Source organism: Cibotium barometz, chromosome 2 (assembly GCF_041138505.1).
Source record: "Cibotium barometz isolate CiBa-2024 chromosome 2, ASM4113850v1, whole genome shotgun sequence".
Classification (NCBI taxonomy): Eukaryota; Viridiplantae; Streptophyta; class Polypodiopsida; order Cyatheales; family Cibotiaceae; genus Cibotium; species Cibotium barometz.
Window position 1 is genome coordinate 76010993 of NC_141047.1, and position 22231 is coordinate 76033223.

General features: G+C 42.4%; 1 pseudogene; it reads left to right on the forward strand.

The window, feature by feature from the left end:
- Positions 1-2812: 2812 nt before the first annotated feature.
- Positions 2813-22231, forward strand: part of LOC147641480 (uncharacterized) — a 37556-nt pseudogene continuing 18137 nt past the window's right edge.

The following is a 22231-nucleotide window of genomic DNA, read 5'->3' on the forward strand; positions in this document are numbered from 1 at the left end:
CATTAAAAGATTATTTTAAAGACAGCTGAATTTATGAAAAAGGCAATTTCATATTGGGTGTATAAGTGGTGTGACTATCTTGAATTTTGCTTGAAGCGCCGGCTAGGGGGCCTGGGAGATCTTTTCCTTGGTACCCAGGGCAAAACATAACCAAATTTCTAAATGGATCCTATCAATACAGTGGTTGGGCGGTTGGCTAACCTATGGAATTGGATGGGGTTAGGCTGGACTGATGGATCCCTAAAATAAGACTAAATTTTGTTAAGTTACGATAGTAAGTCCCGGATAATCCTTGTTCTATGGAAAAGAATCAATGGCTATGCCTCTTAATGAGGAAAAAAGCATTGGTCTCTATGATCCAAGTATAAGTCTCTCCTTGATCTGACCATGTGACTTATGGGTTTGGTCGGATCAGTTTGGTTAGTTAAGACCTTGACTCGTTAGATTAATTCTCGCATTAGATGATTTTCCTGGTGGAATCGCTCGTGTCCTCCGAGCGAGGGATGTTTTTTCTGGGTTCGATTTTGGAAGAACCGAGGGACTAGTGTCTTATTCGGATATTCGTGGGTGAGGCCCCGAGTGGGAGACTCTGCCCTATGTAAGAAGTGCTGCTTCCATTGCTAGCACCAGGGATTTAATATTCACAAGATCACAAGTTTTTTCTTGTTAGTAACACATGTGAACATGTTAATAACATGTTTACATGATTACACGTTCACAAAATAGCAGGTTACTGGTTACGTGGCCAAAATCTCGTCGAGATTCAGAAAAAACTCAACGGGCCCGCTGGGTATAATTAAAACCCAGCGGGAACCGTCGGGGCCGTCAGAATTCCCATCGGGCAACATATTTCTATATATATGAAGCCCGCGGGGCCCCTTGGGGATTTATTACTGATAGCTGTTTACACACAGGTAATGTCTTATCTGCATGTGGGTAGTGTGGGTGGTGTGGGTGGTGTGGGTGTGTGAGTACTTGTGCGGGCAGCCGCCCACAGTCACAGTGCGCAGCTAGATGTGGGTGGTCCGCCACACGAGAGATGCGTGTGTGTGTAAGGCCATTCTTCGGAAGGGTGCTTATCATGGGGCACATGGTCGGTAACGCGGCCGAGTTGTGTCCTATGGTAAGTATGGCACGTTGTAATGGTACTAGTCGATAACGCGGCAAGCATAGTATCATTATGATGATGTCACCTTCCATTCCCTTTATCAAATACGGGCATATGGTCGGTAACGCGGCTAATTTATGTCCGTATCCAATTCCTATTCCCATAGATTCAGGCGGCACCTTGTTGGTAACGCAGCAAAATGGTGTCGTTCGCTAGTGCATATGCTTTGATCGCATATTGCGGCATTTGATCGGTAACGCGGTCAAAAAATGTCATAAATTTGTTTGGTTTGTCAGTAATTGCGTGTGATACATGCGATACTTGGTCGATAACGCGGCCTATCACATGGGTCATAGTTTAAATCATATTGTCTACAAGTCTCATTTCATGAAATAGTAAAATCAAAGTAACAAAGTAATAACCGAAATAACACTAAAAAATAGATGATATTCTCTCTCTCTCTCTCTCTCTCTCTCTCTCTCTCTCTCTCTCTCTCTCTCTCTCTCTCCTACCTCTATCTTTACTTGGGTGATTATGGCTAAACGTCCATGCAAAGATGACAATGTACACAAAACAATTCTACACACTATTTTAGTCTATCTTGGAGAATTTACGAAATCATTCAAAATGTCTACTATTCACTGTCTCTCTCTATATATCTCTCTCTCTCTCTATTTTCCTTCTCTTATCTCTATCTTGACTAGGTGATTATGGTTAGATTTCCATGTATAGATCATAATGAATATAAAACAATCATATACATTGTTTTGCATTATCTTTAAGAATTTATAAAACCATTTAAAATGTCATCTTTAAATTTTTTTAAAATTATTTAAAATGCCATAAAGGGATTATAAACATTGTTTTGCACTGTCTTTAAGAATTTATGAAACCATTTAGGAAACTATCTTTAAACATTGTTGAAATTATTCAAAATGCCATCTAATATAATCTCTCTTTCCATGTATTTCTCTCCTCCTTCCATTGTCTTGACTTAGGTGATTTTGGCTAGACAGTGAATATAAAACAATTTTAATCTCTCTCTCTCTCTCTCTCTCTCTCTCTCTCTCTCTCTCTCTCTCTCTCGCTCTCTCGATTCATGTGATTATGGCTAGAAGGATATGTATATATGATAATGAATATTTAGCTTGACTATTCAGTGCCTTTCCTCTCTATCTGTGTCTTGATACTCTCTCTCTCTCTCTCTCATATATTTCTCTTGATCTACTTGATTGGTGGTAGCAGTTCAGTGAATGTGCAACAATGGCTGCTTCTTTTGTTTGATCAATGATAATTAATGTGACACACTTGTTACGGTTGTTTTACGTGTTTTAGTGTAAAGCGTAAATGGATAACATGTTGATATATTGCTTGACGTTGTTTTCAATACTATTGTTTGATATTCTATTTTTATTATGTATCTAAAGATATTTGCTAGATTTGCGACGATGGCCACCATGCTCTCCACCGAAGAGCGAAAGATCATCATGCGAGCCATTCGCACACAGAGGCAGTTATCATAGTGTCACAATGTTCAGAAGAAGCTGTCAGAAAGACTAATGAGTCAGATATCCTCATGAGAGACCTCCTCGTGCAGATTTGGGAAAATGCACAGCGTTGTCTCAGATGCGAAGGCAACGCTGAATTGTGTGAAAGACGGAAGTTAGTCGACTTTGACTACCAGCACAGGATATCTTGGGGAGTATGCGTTCGGCATATGAGGATCTCAGAGATGCCGCACCACCTTCTGCCAACTTACGCCATCTACAAACTGTGGGACGCAACATGGAACAAGCAGAAGGTGAAGAGAAAACGTATGAGAGTTCTTTCTACAGACACACTTCCCAAAAGAGTGCGCATCGCCCAAGATATAGCCGCTGCACCGTCCGGACAACCGGATGTGACAGGGATGGGTCCAATCATGCATACCATTTTCAACGAGCGATGTACACACCTTATCAGCGTTCCGCACGAGGCCTTGATCCAGGAGACAACAATAGGGTCAGCAGCTTTTGGCACAGTCGAATCCACGCCCCAGATTTTATTGCACCAGCCGAATCCACGGCATGCATAAAAGTCTCACCTCTAAGTGTAATAACCATTATATTAATTAATGGTTTTCTTTGTACATTGGACCATCCACCATCGCTGACTATACTACATCGAGAAAGCTCTATGTTGCTAAGAATTATTCTATGTACATGTTCTTTCACTTGAGCATAGCATTTCTCCAATAGATCATTTCGCATAGCATGATACGAAGGCAGTGAAAACCCTGATCCAAATTCACCGGTTTTCTTCCATGCTATCTTCCAATGCTCACTCTCCACCATCACCATAGCACTCCCTAAAAAGTAGATCGCTTCAGCAAGGGTGAGCTGTGCATCATCGAGCAGACTGTTACGTAAGCTTTCCTGCAATGAAGTTTGATGCATGGGTATGTTAAAGTGACGCTTGCAAGAAGATGCACTAGGTAGATTACTTTCTGGTTGCACATTAAAGTTCGGAGTACAAGCCGGCGATGCTTCTGGAGTTTGATGATTAGAACAACAATGTTCTTCCTGCCTCGATACATTGGCAGTAGATGAGAACAGTTTCCTTGCGTCTTTCTTCTGCATTTCATCTCTTAAACGTTTGGCCACTGCAGGTGCAGAGGGGTGGGTACATCCTCGGCCTTTTTTCTTCACTCTACCTAAAAAGTGTTCTCTTAATCGAGGCACCCCACCTGATTTTACTGCGTGGCATAGCTTACACTCCCAATCTATGAATCGATCACCGATGTTGATTGCATATTGCCACACTATCGCAGGTGCCTTTTTTTTCTGCTATTCTGAATTTGGGCTCTGTTAGAAGTATCGCTAGGTCCAACGTTTTCTTCCATCTCAAATAACCTATTCAAGCAAGCATACAATAATGAATACACAAACGAAGTAACAACAAAGCCACTCACATATTACAAAACATATATCACCACAGAAAATAGAAGCCTTAAAAAACCAAGTGATTACTGAAAAGCTAAAATGTAGCCAAGCAAAAATCAGAAACTAGTTTGAATCTATTTTGACAAAAATAAAAGATTGTCATATATGTTGATCGTCATATATGTTGTTTATTGTTTTTATTTTAAAAGAGAAAGACATCCATGACGATTCATGCTAACTGCAAAGGATGGCTGAAAGTTTTTTGCCTATAGGAATTTTATTTTTCAACTTACAGAACCGTAGATATTAATTTTTTCTAGACTTTTAGCGTCACGACAAGACAAGACGAATACATAAATGTGTATTCTAAGATTAAGATACATGTAATTGACAGCATGCATACAATGCACACTGCACCCCCGATGAAGGATGTCTTTCGTACCCAATTAAGGATACTTTAAACAAATCAAAGATCTATGATTGCCCAATACTCTAGTATAGTACAAAAGACCTTCTCTAAGACTCTAACATTGACAAAGCAAATCAAAGATCTATGTTTGCCCAACACTCTAGTATAGGACAATAGACCCTTGTGTAATAAAGACTATATCAAATATGAAGAACCAATATGAGCCCCTAAGGAGGACTCTTCGATCCATCAAACCATTTATAGAGCAGAATAAGGTAGAGGACCTGTGCTGCTCGAATGCAAAGTTGAAGTGACTCCAACTTTGTCCCGCGAGTATTAGCTACGAACCACACTCTGCCCACAATTCAAAGAATTGAGGACTAGTGGCTCAGTAAAGTAACCTTAGGAGTGCCAACAAGGAAAGATAATAGCCCCTAAGATAAGGATGTTCTTCCCTCGAGGACGCTCCTAGCCAACCGGGAGCTCTATAAGCACTTCAAGGAAAGATGTGACGCCCCCAAAACAAGGACAATCTTCCCAAAAAGCCAGTTGAAGGGTGTCGGGCGCCTTTTATTAATAAGAAATATGCCCGTCGGGATTCTTTGTTTCCCGGGGCGAGCCCCGCCGAGAAACAAAGAATCCCGACGAGTTTACAGGAATAGTAAGTTTTGGTCGGTAAGAGATCAAGTCTTATGAATATATGTTGTGATCACATGTTTTAGAATGTTAATAACACGTTTTGTTAACGTGAACACGTTTATGAAATCCCTGGCTAGCACCCCTGAATTCGATGCATAGTGGGGGCAGGGATCTTTCAGCAGTTAATAGACAAAATTTAAATTGGTTGACAGACAGACGTTAAATCGACTGACTACATCAATTGTTGATGGAAGCTTAAAGTCAAATGCCGATGAATTGACTGATTGAATCAGTTAACAGAAGATGAAAGTCAAATGCCGATGAATTGACTGACTGAATCAGAAGATGAAAGTCAAATGCCGAATGTATGGCGGAAGTCTACAATCCGGATGTTGAAAGCAGAGTGCCAAAGTAGAAATGCGACTACTGATGGGTAAACCCAGCTAAGAAGGTAAACCTGGCCAATGGAGTAAACCCACCCAACTATTGAATGCTAACAGTTGAAGGGATGAAAGCTGTCTAACTGATGTAAAACTTGCAATCAAATGCTGAATGAAGTGCTAAAAGCTGATGCTAAGTTACTGACGCAAAGGCCACAATCAAATGCCAAACGTTTATGGCTAAAATCTGAATACAGAAGCCAAGTGCTGAAAGCTGACTACAGAAAGTCTAGCCGAATGCTAAAAGCAAAAAGAAAACCAAGCGCCGAATACTAAAGGCTGAAGCAGAGGGGTGTAAGTGAAAACCCTGAATCCGAATGGATGAATGGCTGAGTGCTAAAGCCGAATGGCTGAATGTAGTGCCAAAGAGCCGAACAATGAATGTCGTAAGCCAAGCGTCGAATGCTCAAAGCTGTAGCCAAAATAGCTGAATAGCTGAATGTTGAAGTTAAATGCTTTAATGTGGAATGTTTGAAGTAGAATGCTTGAATGAGGAAATCGAAACACTGAACAACTAACTGGGAAAAGTCAACTGAAATAGAAAATTAGTTGGCCTAGGAAATACCATTTGTGTAAATATTCAATCTATTTTACTAAGAAATTGGTTTTCTAGTTTATTGGTGCAAAAAATAGGTAGTGTTCAAGAAATACCATTTGTGTAAGTATTCAATCTATTTCCCTGAGAAATTGGTTTTACAGTTTAGTGGTATGTCTTGATCAAGAAAACGGGTAGTGTCCATGGTGCTCTCTTTCAGCCCTTGTATTTCTTGATTGGTGGTGTTAAGTTTGGAAGTGACATTCCATATATTGTTAGGATATATGGTGCACTATCCATATGCACAATTCAAGTTTATTGGAGTTGTATTGTTGTCTTTTTGAACCTAATCAATGTGCATGTTTGTGAATTGTGTGGACTATGGACTGTTTCAATATGCTTGATCTTAAGTGCTTTTGATGGCCTTATTCTTTTCAGTTTGGGATGAGGTGAGGTGTACATGTTCAAGGTTGTGAAAGGGAGGTTTGGATTTTTACTTGAGGGCTTAATTGAACAAGGGACAAGTAGGGTCAGTTCTAGAGTTGGACATGGAATTCTAAATTGGCCACCTGTAGACATGTTTCAAGGTTGAACTTGATCTAGATTTGATTGAATGGAGTTGTCCATTGGAAGAGGTTTCCAAGTGTATGTCTGGTAACTTAAAGGTTTCCTTGGATTATGTTCATGATACAAGTGAAGGTGCCCTAGATATTCAAAATAGGCTTCCAATAGTGTGCATACTTGTTGGTAGCATGGGCTAGATCCACAAGGGCTAGATTCTTTGTTTTGAGGATGAGCTTGGGGATAGGGCAAAAGATGAGAGTGGAAAAGATGCCATGAGTTTATATGGTTCAATAGAAAAAGCTTGCAAAAAATTGGGAAGTGCCAAAAAAGCTTTCCAAATAATCACACGCTCAACAAAAGACTCAAGTTTTTGTTTTACCACTAGCTTTGGATGTATGTTAGACTTTTACTCATACAACCATACAATAGGTTGTTATGTGAAACTTACATATTCTCACACATACATGCCCCCTCACTCACATACACGCTCTCTACACGCTCCCCTATACATAGAGGCCTCTATACATAAGTGGCTTCTATGCATAGATGCATATAAGAGTCTATGCATAGATGCATAGACTCTTATACATAGAGGTAATTATGGATATAAGAAATGTGTAGCCATACAAGCCTTTATGTATAAGCCTCTATGATAGCCATATGCATAGATGCATGGAGGCCTCTATACATAAGAGGAAATACATAGGCATGGAGGCATCTACACATAGATGCATGGAGGCATCTACACATAGAGGCCTCTATGCATAAGAGGCAATACATAGGCATATAATCTCACCCTTTTATTGTCTTCGTGTAGAAGCTCACCTATGGTCAAGAGTGATCGCCTTAATAATCTTGCCAAAAAATTCCCCCAATTGATATAGGTCAAAAGGAAAAATTTGTGAGAATAAAATTATAAATATTAAGTCAAGTTCCAGTATTCATGAAAAATATGAGGGCCAAAATTGCAAGCGTCCCCTTAGAAAACTCAGTTACCATTATCTGTGTGCACCTTAATTTATTTAATTGGGAAAAAGGTAATTCTCATAAGGTTTAAAAGACCTTAGTTTGGAAAAATCAAGGTGGATTTGTATTGGTAGGTAGTTGTTAATCTACCCATGGTATTTTGTTGGTGGTATGTGGTTTAGGCAAAACAAGAGTCATGCATTATCTATTAGTTCACACTAGATAAAGTAAATGTACATAGTTCTAAGGTTGAGTTCAACCCTTGAATTCTATGGTTTGCATGGATTGCATGGTAGGTATGGGTTGTCATTAGTGTGCATGTAGAGACTCCCAACCACCCTTTCAAGTATCCATGGGGTTACGCATGAGGATATCTATAATGGCTTCGTCATTAGAGGCATCACCACAATGGATGAAGTCATAGCTAATGACATCTAGCTAGAGGAGAATCAAGTGATAAAGGAAGTCAATGCTTCAGATTCTAAGTCTGTTTTCTAGTGATCATAGCACCACAAGTGCAAAACTAATAGCTAAAACTCATACTTTAGCAAAAATAACCTGGACTCACTTCTTAAAGACTTTGCAAAAACAAGAGGAAATGAAGATCAACAACAAAACTCTTTCTCCTAACAATGTACACATGTACCCAAGGAGAGAGCTTCACTGGTGTTCAATCTGCCATCAAGGGCATACCACAAGCAAATGTCCAATTCTAGGAGCTTATTACAATGGCAATTGTGGCTTCTATGGGTGCTATGCTCTCAAAGCCCAAGATTGTCGAACCCATCTACGTATTACTTAATAGAGTCAATGGAAATTGTGCATTGTTGATTCCACCTTGTTGGCTTGTCCATTGTCAAAGGTTATTTTTCAAATGTGTTGGTATTCAGTGGACCTTGATATACGAGTAGATCTAAGACTTGAAATTATAAGCAAAAATGCTATCCAGATGATGAATTCGAATGTGGTTTTTTGATATTATTTTAAAAACTCTGGTTGAGAACTGATGAGTTGATTTGGATTCTGATTGAAAAATGATGATTCCTGAATTTTGGTTAAAAAACGATAAGCTGAGCAAAACCACAATGAGACGATGAATGGGACAAGTTCCTGTTGTGATGATGTTCGTAACTGGAATGACAATAATGACTTCAGCAAATCACTATGAGATTAGTGGATTGTGTTGATAGATTGCTATTGTTAACACTTGACCCAATGGATCAAGTTAAGGGATGTCAAATTAAAAATCTGTATAATTGAAATTCCCATGAGGACTATTCAGATGGAAATTTCGATTTAATGGACCATTATTGTGTTAAAGATATGAATGTTATAATCTGAAAGAATTCTTATCTGATTATGAGTTTTATATAAGGGATCTTTTTCCCAGGAACAATTTATCTATTGTTGTTATTCATAGTGTTCATATTATCTATTTCTTTGCTGACTCGGTTGAGCTTGTTTGGGCTTTGAATCAGTGCTCTATTGTGTTGTTGATGTCATTCAATTAGATTTAGTAGCCCAACTTTCATATATTGCTCTAATACCATGGCTGAGGCATTAATTAAAGAGGATGCAGCCATTGTGATCTCTTGTTGATGGCAGTTGAACATGCACTGCCTCTGGTCATGCATCTTATTTTAGTGATCCCACCCTTGTTGCTTTCGCATTACATGAAGAGGCACCTTCTCTTCTTGATGCATTGGAAGCTGCTCATTGGGTTATATTCAAGCATTAAGCCTTTTGCTCCTACTACTGACATTCAATAGATTTAATAGAAATCAGCCTCTTGATGATTTTCTCGTGACGTTACAACATGCATTTGATGTCAGACATTGGGTTTTTGCAAAATTTAAAATATCCAGTTCATAGCAATTGAGGGGTGCATCCTGATACCTCTAGAATGAAGCTTTTGATGCTGCTCCTTATCAGTGAGAGCTATAGGATGCCTTATTCCATATGCAGTACCCATGTGGAACTCCACATGCAGTGTCACACAGTTGAGTAAATTTCAGCATTGCCCTAGCTTTGGCATTGGCACGTAGTGAAGCAAAAATGCGTTTTCTTTATGCTTATCACCTCCACTGATAGCTATTGGGCATGATGTTGTGACACTAAAGTGTCCAATAGTTGAAAGATCCCTGCCCCCTCCGCGCAACGAATTCAGGGGTGCTAGTAGCAAAAGTAGCACTTCTTGCGCAGGGCCTCTCACTTGGGGCCTCGCACACGGACATCCAGACAAGAGACTAATCCCTTGGTTCTTCCAAAATCGAACCGGGAAAAACTTCCCTCGCCCGGAAATCACGGGCAACTCCTCTAGGATATTTTTACTCTAACATAGTCAAGAGCCTTAGTTAACTGAATTGATCCAAAATAAAGCAAAGTTTTGGTAGCTTACCTCAAAAGACTAAGGAAGACCCAAACTATATATGACAAATCAACATGTCTTGAGGTCGGATCAAGGAAAAGACTTGCACTTGGATGATATAGCGACCAAAGCTTTTTTCCTCATTGAGAGGCACAGCCGTTTCTTCTTTTCCATAGAACAATTTCTATCGAGGATTTACTTCATCTATCGTACTGTGACATGAAAAATTGATATCTTTCATTTTCAAATTTGTGCATATTTTGATGGTTTTTCAATGGTAATAAGGTGGAAGCTTGTCCAAGAAGATTGCGGCACCCACAATGGAATAACGGCATGGTGATACGGCGGCTTGGTGGTGTGAGGTGAAAAAAAGAAAAAAAGACCACGCCTCTATAGCCCTTCACCTCCCAAACTTTGATACAACAACACGAACGGGGGCACCACTAGCCACCGGGGCTGGAACACTTTTCATAGTTCACCACCCACCCACACCAAAAAGAACAGCCAAAACACGGGCACCATAAACCAAGTAAACACCCAGCAACACATACACTTCCACTGTGTGCGTGACAAGGTAATCAAAGGCTGGCACAAAGTGCGCTGTGAGAGTGTAACCCATGGACTACACCACCAAACACGTCAATCACGCCTTCTCCTGCAAATCAACACACAGAGGATACCAACACAACAACATAACCAGACACATCACCAGTGTCTTTCATCTTTGATTCCCAATCAAAACACTTTATACAGCTTCTTCCGACACAGAAGCTTCACTCACACAACCTTCTCACATACATGACCCTCACATCAATACAAGGATGTATACTCACCAAGCTGTTCCCATTAATCTTGGCTAATCCCTGTCACCTTTCCTCAGAAACACATCACATTTGCCCATGCAGCAGTCTTCCCGTAATCACGTGCTTCCTTGCTCCCCCAAGTGGCTCTCTACGAAGTCGGCACCACCCTCCTTCATTGCTTCACTCTGTCCCCTCTTATTGCATCCCAAAGGCTCTCCAACCAGTCGCCAACCCTCTCTGCCGCCAGCCACTGTGCAGCAAAACCCAACGACCAGACTCGCCAACCAAAGCAACCCTCTCTCCCTTAGCTTCAGTCATGCCAGCCACCACAGCTTGCTGAACCTCTCTTTGCGCCTACGGCTGCGCCAACCACACCTTTACACAACACCTTTCATCGCCCTGCATCCGGCCCTTCGTCAGCAGCTGCACTGACGGACACAAACTAAACCAAGACCACCTCTAGGGCTTCTGAACTTCTCTGCCTCTCAGAAACGGCAACCAGACCCCTGTTCTCTGCAGCTCCCTCAGCTCCCTCAGCTCGTCGCTACACACATCCCAGCCCCTCACCAGACAACACCTTCGACGGACCAAACCAAAACCAAGGGCACCTCCAGCGGCCAGAAAAAAACCCAGACGGCTCCCCAGCTGTCGCCTATCGCCTGTCGCCTGTCCCTCTGTGCTCGCCTGCAGAGCCAGCCTCTCTCCCACCACTGACGACCCCAAAGGCGGCAACCTACTCTTCGCTCTGCACGATCACCCCAGAGCGACTCCTTGCGCCTGTCTCTGCTGAATCACCAGCGAGCACTTCGTCATCTAGGCCTGTAGCTGCTTCCACGTCTCCCTCTGCAGCTATCACTAGAGTGACTTCTCATACCCAAGGCGGCCACACCTGCGGCTGTGCTCCTTTGCGCCTAAACACTCACCCGAGAGCCTTCGCAATCACCAGGCGGCAACTCCAGCCCCTAAACTCGCCTCTGTCTGCAAAATCACCCGCAAGGCGGTCAGAGTCACCCCCGCGTCGCTTTTCACATCACACGGAGACCACCTTCGACGTCTTCGCCAACTTCTAGACGTCACGCTGGCAGCGTAGCTGGCTGTTGAACAAACCTCCACGTGGTCTCCTTCTTTATGGCCACGTTGGTTGGTATTTTTATTTATTTTTTTAAAGCTTCAATGATGGCCACCACCAACCTTGTACATCACATGTGCTTCAGATTCTAGTGCGGCACCCACGACCTTCCTTCCAATGCAATATCTGCCCACAGTTCTTCAATCAGCAGCATCTCGACTTACCAAAATACGACCATTGCCAATCACCATCTAAAAATGGAGCGCCATCTCTGCATCTAGAATCAGCCCAGATTGACCAACCATCATCACATTCGGGGTTCCCGTAACACTTTCACGTGCAGGCATCACCATCAGCTTGTAAAAAAAAACATAAAACCACCCACTCTGTCATTTGCCAGGGCATTCAGGGCAAAGCTTATCCACAAACCATGCATCGCATATGTACACAAGCCCAAAACAACTTTCAGATTTTTTCCTGACATACTTTGCCAACCCCCCAGCCTGCTAGAGCATTCATGCTCAGCAAAAAACAAGAACTTGCATTCATATTCCTGGATCAAATGGCCAAAGTTGTATCACCCAACTTAACATCATAGCATACCGCATCCACCCACCTGGGTCAAAGACATCCTTTTAAATTCACCATGCCAGCATAAAGGCTCTTGAAAGAACAAGGACTGATCAATACACTGCCACCACTTGAGAAGATAAGAACCCTAAACATCTGCATGCAAACCATGTCTAAAACGCATAGACCACCATTCAACTTTAACATCCAAGAGTACCTGTTTTGACCATATATCCATCTTTTTCATTGAAAGCTTCTCCTTTATCACCTCACCATTCTCACCCATAGCAGCTAAAAATCCCTTTTTGTAACATCCTCATCACACATCCTGTCTTCTTTGTCCAAAACTTTGGTCGATTCTTGCTTCAAAGCATCACATAAGTGATAACCCACAATGCATAGACTCATCTACCTAACCTGTTGTATGGTAGCACTCATCATCATCCTCAGTGGGGGCACCAGAAAGAATGTCAGGTGAAAACAAGAAAAAAGACCATAGCCTCTATAGCCCTTCACCTCCCAACTTTGGAAACACTAACACCAACGGGGGCCCAGCCTCCGGCTGGAACACTTCTCTCATGGCTCACCACACCACCCACACCAGAAAGACAACACAAAACAGGGGCACCATAATCAAAGTAAGCACCCAGCAATATATTCCCAGTCAACACATCATACAAGCTTCTCTCGACACAGAAGCCTTACTCACACAACCATACAAACACTCAGACCTGGATTTACTACCAAGGGAATTCCACTATGGCCACACTGCCTCTGGAATTCAACCTTGCATCTGACGACCAAGCCTCTTCAACCACACGACCCATCAACACTCCTCTACACTCAGTCTCTGCCCTGACGGCGGCAACCAATCGCCCCGTGAACCTCTCGCTTGCATGCTGTGCCAACCACACCAGAAAGAACCCGGCCACTCTCACTCTTCAGAGGGTGCCCCACCAGCAACCCTCAACTCTCTCTGCAGCCCATCACTTGTGTGTGTGTCGCCAACAATCGCTACTCCAACATCTCTCTCTCTCTCTCTCTCTCTCTCTCTCTCTCTCTCTCTCTCTTTGCTGATCCTCTGCCAGCCTCACAACAACGAACCCAAGTACCACCTGCCCCTTGAACTCCTTCTCTTTGGCGTGCTATCAGCCCCACCAGTCTTTGCATGATCACTTTGTCCTTCTCTATTCAGTCGCGGTTTCCCCTCACATGTTGGCACCACCTGCCATCGCAGCCACAACTTCACAGCACCTTATTCTTCACCCACCGAAGGCGGCCTCCACTTGTCTGATCGCGCTGACCACCGGCGACCCCTTGGAACACCTCCTTTGCCTTCGCTTGCGCCAATCAGCACCACGACCACTACTCTGGCAGCATCACCTTCGAGGCGGCTCCCTCGCTGCAGTCCCTCGCTAGCCTTCGTTCACAGCCCTCCAAGTCAAGCTTGTCGGCGACTCTTTGCTAGCTCTCCCATCCTGGTCTAGCCTCTCTGTCGCCTTGTGTCTGCGGCTGTGCCAACCACCAGCTAGCGCTTCACTGCAGCCCCTGCCTGCTCAAGAGAGGCATCCTCTATACAAGGCGGCCACCACACAGTGTCTCTTGCTTCAGCTCCTCTGGGCGGACCCCTTGCGCCTGCAGCTGCGTTACCACTTCAAAGGCAGCCTCCCCTCTGTGTGTGCCTGCGGCTACACCCCAGCCACGCTCACACCAGAATCACCCTCGCAACCTCTTCATCAACAAGGCAGCAACACTTTTCTCACCTCTGTGGCTGCTGCGACCATTCCCGCTAGGCGATCTCCTCATCTACGAGGCGGCCCAAAACTCTTCACACCTCCTCGCCAACCTTCTAGAGGTGGCTTCCATTGTGCTGGCAAAAAACAAAGCTTCCACGTGGCTATTAACAAGCTAGCCACATGGATTGGTATTTTATTATTTTCATTTTCCTTTAAAGCCTCAATTATGGTCACCACCAACCTTGCTTCAGGTTCACGTGCGACACCCAGGACCTTCCAAAACATGACAAGAGCTGCCCACAGGTCTTCAATCAACTGCATCATGACTTACCAAAACACGACCATTTCTCATGCTCCAAAGGCGGCCTCTCTTTCGAATCGGTCGGTGCCCTGCATTTGGCAACCACCCGCACACCATACTGTTGCAATAAAAAACTTCCAAATCTCCAGCATCTACTCCCAAAAAAACAATACGCATGTACTAGCTCACTGCAAAGCCATTCAGTTTGTACATTTGCCAAGGCATTCAAGGCAAAGTTTTATTGCATACCATGCATCCCATATGTACATAAACCCAAAACACTTCTCAGATTTCTGCCTGACAGCGGCTATCCTGATAACAGCATTCTATCTTCAAATATAATGGTTTTACTTGATTTAGGGTGCACACATTGTAAATGCCACAAGTATGCTTGATAAATACTTTGACCAATATGGTAGATAGGCTAGTGATGTGAAAAATAAAAGTGGGCCTTCATGCTCACATGGATTTTAATTGTATTATTAATATAGTATTCACCATAGGGAGAGAAAGGGAGGTGAGGAGGCTGTGAGGTTTCATACAAGTGTGTTTTGATTCTAAGAAGTGATCGAAGTCAAAACCCCAACTTTGTGTCACATCTTTTGGTGGAGACGGTGGGCAAGTTTTACTTAGAATTATTCTATATTAATTGTATTATTAATATAGTATTCACCATAGGGAGAGAAAGGGAGGTGAGGAGGCTGTGAGGTTTCATACAAGTGTGTTTTGATTCTAAGAAGTGATCGAAGTCAAAACCCCAACTTTGTGTCACATCTTTTGGTGGAGACGGCGGGCAGGTTTTACTTAGAATTATTCTATTTTAACCTCAAGGTCCCGCATGATTAAAGAAAAGTTAGTTTGAAATAAGTAAATTTTCCTTGTTGCTACTCATATTTTGGTGCAAGATATTCAGCATTCCAGTGTTCCAAGGATCAGAAAGAGAAGACCCAAGGAGTTATCTCCGAGAGTTTAACCGAGCTTGTCGCTTGACGGGTTGGTCTATGGAGAGGGCAGAAATACTTCCAGATTTCTTGGAGGGTGTGGCCTGGCATGAGGCTTTGCCGCCAGAGGAGTCCAAGAATGATTGGGAAAGGTTGACCAAAGCAATGAAGGAGAGATTTGGGATAGTGGAGTCACCAAATGCTTTACCATTGCAATTGGATCAGATTTTGCAAAAGGAAGGAGAGTCAGTTTTCTGCCTTTTCAGTGAGGTATGAAGCCTTGTTCATCAAATATCAACAAGTTGCTTTACATGTTGTTGCTTCTTCTTTTCCACCTTCTATGGGAGATTCAAAGAGTTCTTTAGCAATGGAGCACCTTAAGATGAGCATGTTTATCATGGCTTTGGATCCCCGCTTGCATGGAAAAGTTCTTAGCAAAGATCCCACTAATTTTAAAGAGGCTCTTCGTATTGCTTTGAAGAAGGAGACCACTCTTCATATTGAGTCCATATTCCAATCTTCTCCGAGTGTGCCGACCCCACCACGAGTAGAGATAGCCTCAACATCTCAAGTACAAGCTCCATCCTTGGATCATAACATTACACAACTTATGGCAGAATTTATTGATTTGAAGTTACACTTAGTCAACGCAAAGCCACCTAGGGTTCCACGAGTTGAGGATAAACCTAGGGATAGAAGTAGTGTTACATGCTATGAATGTCAAGAGAAGGGGCACTATCGCACTGAGTGTCCAAAATTGAGGAAAAGAGAGGATAAAAGTTTAGCACTTTTAGAGGAAACATGCTCAGAAGAAGAAGAGGAAACATTGATGCCATTAATGGCAAAAAGGGATCGTAAAACTAGGAGCCAAGAAGAAGAAGAACAAGAAGATAAATCTGAAGAAGAGGAGAAAAATAAGAAGAAGAAGAAGTCATCTAGGAGAAAAATTGGACAATCTGACTTTCCTCTTGGACAAGGATCTCTTAATTATGACCTCTTAATAGATCTTAGGGAGAAAACACCACAAATCACATTTGGACAACTTTTGGCACTCTCTCCAAAGCTCAGAAAGAATGGGGTAAGCTGGCTAGCACAAGGGAATCTAAGAAAAAGAAGAAGAGGGATAATGGGACTCCTATGGATCAAAAGTTAGATATTGATGTAGGAGATGATGTGCCTGTGATTGATGTCATCATTGAGGGGCAAATAATTTCTAATGCATACACTGATGGAGGTGCATCAATCAATGTCATGAGTGAAAAAACAATGAAAGATGCCGATTTAAAGTTGTCTTCTACTAACTCTCCCTATCGCATTAAACTTGCTGATAATACTAGGGTGAAAACCTTAGGAATTGTCAGGAATTTGGGAGTGGATGTATGTGGTATTTCTATGCCTACAACTTTCCAGGTCATTCCTACAAAGCCTCATGCTAGGGCTTACCCATTGATATTGGGTAGGGCCATGGCTTCGCCAAGTGAAGGCAATTCAAAAGTGGAAGACAGGTGATCTTATTGTACAAGGTGAGGATAAGAAGGTCCACTACAACATCAAGAGTCATCGCAAGAAAGTGGTAAGAGGTGAACCTTCAACTTCCGAAAGTTCAGAGTCAGAGTCATCTGATGAAGAGGAGACAAGTGGTAGCTCCGCCCGCGGATTCCATCTCAGAAGGGGAGGTGGAGGGAGTTGCATTTGGTCTTTCCCTGGGAAGGGATCATGGGAAGGGATCAAGAGGATGCTGAAGACAATGGAGCCTTGGCAGGGGAAGCTTCTTTGTTCAAGAAAGGAGATGTGGACCTCATTAGTCTTCACCAACAGAATGAGCTTCTTCTTGATGAGTCCATAGCAGGTACTGAAAGGGAGAATTACTTAAAAATGTTGGATGGATTTCCTAACCTTTTTGCACACAAGTACACCAAGTTACACTAGTAGAGCACAAGATTGATCTCAAGCCCCAAAGTAAGCCAGTGGTACAGCGGCTAAGGCGTTTGGGAGTAGTGCAAGCGGCTAAGGCATTTGGGAGTAGTGCAAGTAGAGGTGCTTAAGAATGAGGTAACTAATTTGCTTGAGGCTAGATTTATTTTTCCACTAGCGAATTTAGATTAGATTTTCCCAGATGTAGTCACTTCTAAAAAGGGTGGAAAATGGCATGTGTGTGTGGACTTTCGCCCTCTGAATGCATGCACAAAGAGGGATTATTATCCTCTACCCTTTCAGGATGAGATTTTGGATCAAGTTACAGGTCATGAGTTGTATTCAATGTGTGATGGATACTCTGGATACTTTCAAATCCGGATTTGTAAAGAAGATCAAAGGAAAACCTCATTTATCACCCCTTGGGGAGTGTATACCTATAGGGTGATGCCATTTGGCTTGACCAATGCACCAGTAACTTTTCAACGCTTCATGAGTCAGGTATTTGCACCTTACTTGGGAAACTTTATAAGGGTCTTTTTGGATGATTTTTGCATTTATTCAAGCCACATGGATCACTTGGAAAAGTTGAGGTTGGCCTTGCAAAGTATTGATGATGCAAAAGGGTGTCTTAATCCTAGAAAATGCCGCTTGGCACGAAGGAAGGTGGTTCTCTTGGGACATGTTATCTCAGAAGAAGGCATAGAGATGAATCTTGAGAAGGTGCAGGCAATTGTGGCCCTCCCACCACCTACCAATGTAAGGGAGGTAAGGAGGATTTTGGGTAAAACAAAGTATTACCAACGCTTTGTTGACATGTTCTCTGAGAAGATGTATCCTATAAATCTGTTGACAAAGAAGAATGTTTCTTTCCAATGGGGCCCCGATCAAATTCAATCTTTTTGTTTGCTCAAGGAATGTGCAGCCTCCTAGGTGGGGGCCCCGATCAAATTCAATCTTTTTGTTTGCTCAAGGAATGCACGAGTCAAAGTCCAATTGTGCATGAGTCAAAGTCCAATTGTGCATGAGTCAAAGTCCAATTGTGCAGCCTCCTAGGTGGGGGGAGGAATTTTATGTGAACCCAAGTGTCTCATCACATTCAGTGCTATACTCTTACCAAGGGCGTATGCAACCAGTGTATTATGTAAGCCGACAACTCGTTGATGCCAAGAAGAAGTATGGTGAAATGGAGAAAGGTGATTTGTCTCTTGTTTTTGCAGTAAAGAAGTTCAGGTTATACTTGTTATCTCGCCCTTTTTTCTTCCTCACATCTCAACCTTATTTACAATTCTTGGTCCGCAAACCCAATCCTGTAGGAGGGAAGTTTGCAAAGTGGATTTGTGATCTTCAAGAATTCTCTTTCACTTTTATTACAGAAAACACCACTAGGGCCTCTCTTGCAGATTTGCTTACAAGGAAGGAAGAGGAAGAAAGAACAAGAACAAAGGAAGAAGTATATGAAGATTTGGAGACACCACCAACTACTTTCACTATGCATTTTGATGGAGCCTTTAGCCCTTCCAGGCAATGTAAGGCTGGGGGGATAGTTTTATTTGATCCAGAAGGGAAAGAGGTATGGGCCAAATGTAGGGAATTTCCAAAGGCTATATCAAATAATGTGGCTGAGTACAATGCATTAATTTGGGGATTAGAAGATTGCATAAAAGATGGAATTAAAGAGGTAGAGGTTAAAGGGGTTCGCAATTGGTCATTCGACAAATGAAAGGAGAATATAAGGCAAGGAGTCCTAATCTCCAAGAATTGTATAAAAGGGCAATGGAGTTAAAAGAAGCTTTTGAGTTTTGTAAATTTGTGCATGTTAATAGGAAGGATAATCAAAAGGCTGATGAATTGGCTACTAAAACCTTGGCTTCTTTCAAAGTAGCTACTCTTGTATTAATGGATACAAGATGGCCTGAGCTCCAAGATGTTCAACACTATTTAGATACAGGATACTTCTCTCCTAGATTGAATCCTCAACAGAAGCAAAGGCTTACAAGGAAAGCTCATCCTTACACAATTCTAGGGGATGTTCTTTACAAGCAAGGTAAGGATAAGATTCTTAGGAGGGTAGTGAGCCTGGAAGAATCTAAAAGGATTATGGAATTATGTGATGAATGTTCAGGTCACTTTGCCTCAACCAGCACAACTCGGAGAATCCTTAACACAGGTTATTATTGGCCTTGACTCAGCAAAGATGTCTATGAGTGGTGCAGAAGCTATGAAGTATGCCAGGCATATGGGCATAAGCAATTGGTTCCCGGACCCTTAAACCCTATCCCAGCATATGGTCCATTTGAAAAGGTGGGGATTAGATTTTGTGGGCCCACTTTCTCGTTCCTCACATGAGAAGTATTACATATTGGTGGCCACAGATTATGCAACAAGGTGGGCAGAAGCAAAGGCCATGGTCAATAATAAAGCAGTGCGCTGTGGCATCGTTTCTCAGGGAATACATAAGTGCCCGATTTGGGTGTCCATTAGAAATCCTTACGGATGGGGAGAGGTCTTTCAGGAATGACTTGATTGAAGCTTTGGTGCAGAAATTAAAAATAAAGCATGCTATGTCAACTCCCTATTATCCCCAATGTAATGGTTTAGTAGAAAAAACTAATGGACTGCTTTGTGGATCTTTGTCTAAGCTAGTGGATACTATGAAGAGAAAGTGGGATGTGCATTTGCCAAAGGTCCTATGGGCCTATAGGACAACTCACAAACTCTCTCTTGGTTTCACACCTTTTCAGTTAGTTTATGAAATGGAGGCTATTTTGCCAATAGAATTGGAAATCACAAGCCTTCCCACATCTTTTACACGCTTGAATAATGAAGAAGAAACACATGCCCAATGCCTAGTACAACTAGAGACCTTGGATGAGAGGCGAATTCAGGCACTTCGAAATTTGGAGGCTACACAACAACGGCACAAGGCAAGGCATGACACTCTCACGAAGAAGAAGAAGAAGCCATAACTCAAGCAAGGAAGCTTAGTCTCATGAGGTATGATGGCCGTGTGGAGAAACGACTAGATAAGAAGCTTCTTCGATGCTGGGAAGGCCCCTTCAGGATAAAGCAAAAGTTCAAAAATGACACCTATCTTCTAGAGGATGCAAGTGGCCCAAGAGGTTCCCGGACGTGCCAATGAGTACCGGCTAAAGATATTTTACCCTCGAGCACCATGGCCAGCAGATCCCCAAGACAAGCATGGAGGATCTGCTGAGGGGGGAAAGATGTGACATGAAAAATTGATATCTTTCATTTTCAATTTTGTGCATATTTTGATGGTTTCTCAATGGTAATAAGGTGGAAGCTTGTCCAAGAAGATTGTGGCACCCACAATGGAATAACGGCGTGGTGATACGACGGCTTGGCGGCTACCCTGATAACAGCATTCTATCTTCAAATATAATGGTTTTACTTGATTTAGGGTGCACACATTGTAAATGCCACAAGTATACTTCATAAATACTTTGGTATGGTAGATAGGCTAGTGATGTGGAAAATAAAAGTGGGCTTTCATGCTCACATGGATTTTAATTATATTATTAATATAGTACTCACCATAGGGAGAGAAAGGGAGGTGAGGGGGATGTGAGGTTTCATACAAGTGTGTTTTGATTCTAACAGTACCATAACAGAATTGAGTATCATTTTAGGTCACAGTACCATAACAGAATTGAGTCTCATTTTAGGGATCCATCAGTCTAGCCTAACCCCATCCAGTCCCATGGGTTAGCCAACCACGCCCAACCACTGTAGTGATAGAATCCGTTTAGGAATTTGGTTATGTTTTGTCTCGGGTACCAGGGAAAAGAGTTCCCAGGTCCCCTAGCCAGCGCTTCATACAAACTTCAAGATAGTCACACCACTTACACACCCAATATAAAATTGCCTGTTTCACAGATTCACCTAATTTTAAAACAATCTTTTAATGAAATCATAATATCACTGATCCTAATCCTCCAAAATATCCAGTTGATTTCTAGTTTCCGATCATTCCTTTATTGGTGTACCTATGGCATCATTGGCAACCAGAACGCTCACCACTTGTCCACTCAGGGGCCTTTTCAATAGTTCCTAGTTCATAGTACCCAAAATTGTATTCACACTTATAAAAATCTAGATGGACTCTCCATTGAAGATCAGCAAGATCAACCAATAGATCCATATAAAAGAGCCATGGACTCTCCCGTTGAGGACCAACAAGTTCAATCAACCAGATCCATGCCTGAATTCAGAAAACAACTCTTACTCCTTGTTCCAATATCTTCCTCAACGCACGCATGGGTATCTTCGGCAACCCCGAGCACCGTATGGTCAGTACCCTCTTAGGCCGAGCACCATATCTTCACTCATAGGCCGCTTCCTTAGTCCCCCATCCACCGTACCGGAAGCTCACCATTTAAATCGAGCCAAGGCTGGTCAAGACCTCGGTCGACCGTGCTACACGAGACGTCCTCCGTTGACTCTCTGTCAACTGTTGCAACTTTATCACTTAGGTCTCCATGACCTCATTCACAAGACGGTCAAAATGCTTCCCCAGCATTCTTGACATAAAACAGTCATTTAAAAACAGGTCATAAATACAATTTCTATAACAAACTCTCGTCTTTCCACATTATTCCACATCGATCCACATTACTTAATCCAAGTCCAATCATATGTATTTCCATCTTCCTTCATCCATTCTCATCCAATCACATTATTTTCCTTCTCATCACATTGTTGGATAGGTGTCATCTCCAGATGGTGTCATGCTAGTGGCACACTCTTTAGCCTCTAGGCATTTTTGGGATTTATAGCATTCATTTCCATTTTTTCCTATTTACACATTTTTGGGTGGAGGAAATTTTCTAGAGATCTGTTCATCTTGTGCCTATATATATGAGGCATTGTCGTTCATTTCTAATCAAGTTGGCTAGTGGTTCATTGATGATTTCTTCAGTACAT